Source organism: Hippocampus zosterae, chromosome 3 (genome assembly GCF_025434085.1).
Source record: "Hippocampus zosterae strain Florida chromosome 3, ASM2543408v3, whole genome shotgun sequence".
Lineage (NCBI taxonomy): Eukaryota > Metazoa > Chordata > Actinopteri > Syngnathiformes > Syngnathidae > Hippocampus > Hippocampus zosterae.
In genome coordinates this window covers 25,477,662-25,481,251 of record NC_067453.1, presented here as the reverse complement: position 1 = coordinate 25,481,251, position 3,590 = coordinate 25,477,662, and the positions used below count along the sequence as shown (strand labels likewise).

General features: G+C 43.0%; 1 long non-coding RNA gene across 1 annotated transcript; it reads left to right on the top strand.

The window, feature by feature from the left end:
- Window positions 1–2,566: 2,566 nt before the first annotated feature.
- LOC127597611 (uncharacterized) lies at window positions 2,567–3,351 on the top strand. The gene is made up of 2 exons (XR_007961682.1): window positions 2,567–3,104; window positions 3,141–3,351. It is a non-coding gene; the product is annotated as an uncharacterized LOC127597611 (long non-coding RNA).
- The last annotated feature ends 239 nt before the right edge of the window (window positions 3,352–3,590 follow it).

Sequence of the window (3,590 nt, the reverse complement as noted above, 5' to 3'; positions counted from 1 at the left end):
TTTGTCTCTCTCCATTTCTCTCTTTTGAATGCATTTCGCCTCGTTCGTGGAGTCTCTACAAAGCCGATGCAAAGGAAAAACAGATGCAGACGCCATTTTTATTCTGGAAGCTTTAGGGATGAGCCTTCTCAAGCCGCAGGGGCGGATCTACAAGTGCAACTGCGAGAACGTTAAGTCGACTTGGCAATAATCACAACCTGTTTCAGTTAATGAAAAACATGACACATGGCACGCCGACAGAGCGCTTTGCCAAACACATTTTGACACAGAAGGGCCACCGTACTTCCTGGTTGAGGCGCAGTTGGAGCTCAGTGGCTGGGCCAATAGTTTTCAAAAGACTAGCTTTAGTTTCTGCCGTGGCGAATACATTTTTTACTACTTGCTCGCATTACCGTCTTAGACTTTGCAGTTTTTGCCCCAAGGCTATCCAACTGGCAATGGAGCAGCATTGCAAAATTGCAATCTGGCAAAAAAACAAACAAACAAACAAAAAAAGGTTTTCCGGCGACACTTGGAGAAGCGTCATCAAAAGTGGTTAAAAAACGCCTGCGGTCGTGTTACCGGATGCGTCTCGGAACAAACGGTCCGATTGGTCCAGCGACACGGCTCGCGAAATCACCGGCTTACGAGCGTCTCGTATATGCTCAAGAGTTTCTGCTGGTTTGATTTTTTTTTTCCTCCCCGCTAATTGGACTAGTTGATGCGACCAGAGGAGATTAAAGATAGATTTGTCGGCGAACCACAAGTCTTCCAAGAGCTGAGGGGCATTTTTGGTAATGGCGCAGCAGGAGTGAGTCACACATACCCATGCCGGCGTTACAATCTTCTGCTTGAAACCTTTGAGCAACTTGACGTTGGTCCGGGTTAAGAGCCGTAATGCTCCAAAGCATTTGTTGATGCCGAGTACCACTGCAAATAGACCTTTCCTGTGTTTTCATCAATGGTCATCAAGGCAGCTTTTTTGGAATCGGCACGTTTTATGCAAAAGCTAACTCAATGTGCTTCACATCATGAAAGGCATTGACAAGCTGGCTTCAGTGGGCAGCTTACTCCATTTGTGTGCGGCATAACGGCTAAACGGTGCTTCACCACGTTTGCTACTGAACTCTTCCACTCATTGACCCGATTTTGACAACACAGCCCGACTGGGTTTATATTCTATTTGTTCTTCAACGTAATTCGGACCTAAACCATTTAGCGATTTATAGACTGGAAGCAGAATTTTTAAATCTTTTCTACAGCTGGGAGCAAGTGTAAAGCATTTCGGACTGACGTACTATTTGCTGGTCTTTTGAGGGAGTCCAGTCAGAAGGCCATTACAATAATCAGGTCTACTGGAGATAAAAGCATGGTTAAACTTCTCCTTGTCCGCTAGGAACACGCAAGCCTTCGATTTTGATCAGAAACTTGAAAGGCAGATCTCAATCAATCAGCACCCCAAGCTTTTGGATTTGGGTCTTTGGCTTTTAAAAGACAATGACTCCAAGCATTCGCTTACAGCAATCTTCTTTTCTTGGATGCCAAAAACAGTCACCTCAGTTTTGTTTTGGTTGAGTCGAAGGAACATTTTGGTTGATCAGTGAACTGAATTGGTGTCATTGATGGACATTGATAGAGGGGAGACCTTCTGTTACGTCGCTTGTCAGGAGCAGATAAGGTCGGCAGAAACCCGGTGTGATTTTGTAATCGGCGTTGGAGCAGTGCGAAGGCCAAAAAGCTCCTCAGATTGATGATGAACTGCAGTTAGGAATAGAAAAATTGTCACACTAAATCATGTTCATTTCCCGTCAACACCAGCGGGTACATTGACAGGAACATGAATGACATTCCCATCATAATTATGTCCCCCCCCCCCCCCCAGTCATCTTGACGCCCCGGCTTCACCTCTCCTCTGCGATTGGCCGAGGGCCGCATTCTGAAGGGTTTTTTTTCTCCTTTTTCATCTTTTGAAGATGTCTGGCGTCATCTCACGCAGGCCGGAGCCATCCCCGTATGCAGCCTTTGATCGCAGGAGGGTGCAGGCGATCCATGCGTACCGCCATCACTTTGTAACTCGGCCAAAACGCCCCGACCCCCCCAACCGGCCTCCTCCGCAGCTTCTTCTCTCACGCGCAAGTTCATGGCCATGTGAGCATACATATTTTTAGATGTTTGATTTTTATAAATATTTTTCCAGATATTTTGGCAACTTTCTTTTTTGGGGGGGTAAATAAATGACTTTTTTTCTCTCCCCTCAAAAAAAAGAGAAACTTTTTTTTTCTCAATAAGATAATACTTTTTTTTTCCTCACAAACATTCTATTGTAGCTTCTTTAGAGTGTCAGTTCAAAAACAACGATGGCATTTTTGTCCTTGTAAAAAATGGAATATATTCCTATAAGATTATGTTGTTTTTGAGTATTTTCTCATTTTAAGATACAAAAACAAGGCAGAATTTTTTTTAAATGTGTTTTTTTTACGGAAGAGGATTAGGGCCGATGAAGAAAGAAAAAATAAGGTTGGCAAGATTCTGACTTTAATCTCAGAATTCTCACTTTAATCTCAGAATTCTGACTTTAAATGTGGTTGCAAGTTATTTTATAAAAACAGTTTCACGCATTGGTGGGTGTCCAGAGAGGATCCGTGCAGACAGGGGCACAGAAAATGTTTGTGTCGAACAGATGCAGATGTTTTTGCGTAGAAACCACTCAGACAATTTTGCTGCGGAGAAAAGTTTCCTTTACGGAAGAAGTACAGCCAATCAGCGTATTGATGGGTGGTGGTCCACCCTTCGCAAACAGAGTGCACAGTTTTGGATTAATTTATTTCAAACTCTTCAAGATGATGGCCACTTTTCAGGAGATTTTCTGGATAAAAGTCTTATCCGGTTCTGCTTTCTTAACCATGTGCAGGTAGAATAATTTTTCTGGACAAATTGTTTTTGGACGAATGAAAATATAAGACTTAACTATGCTGCTTTGTGTTCAGGATGAGCTGGATGAAGTTGTGAACACGTGGAACGCACACAAAATAAGACCAAGATTGTACCATGATACAGCTTCAGGTCGACCAGTCGTCATGTATTCATTCCCTGCGATGCACAGTGCCGAGGATCAATTAAAACCTGTTGGAACAGAAGAGGTCACTGCATGTATGGAAGAGTGCACTACAAAAGGCCTTTTTCCTTGTGATGAAACTGTATTTGAACTGTGTTGTTTGCTTATGGAGGAAAATGAATGGCACGCGCCATCAGATCCATTGGATGCAAGTGACTTGTATGTTAAGTTGAGAGAGGAATTACTGAAGTCTATTTGACATACAGTATGTACTGATGCAATTTTGGGAAAATGAAGCTTCAAATTTGCTCCATAAACCAGTTGTTGTTTTTCGACTTCTCTAGATTGCACTCTTTTCAGTAGTGGGCTGGAAGTACACGGACTTGCCCTTTCTGAAACCTTTATTGTAAACAACAGTGCCATGGCTCCAGCATGTCCCGTGACCCTGGAGGATATGTGGGTCAAAAGTGGATGGATGTCTTATTGTTAATATTGATAGAAAACATCTCCACACTTTTTCTGATCTGCTTTATCCTCACAAGGGTCACGGGATATG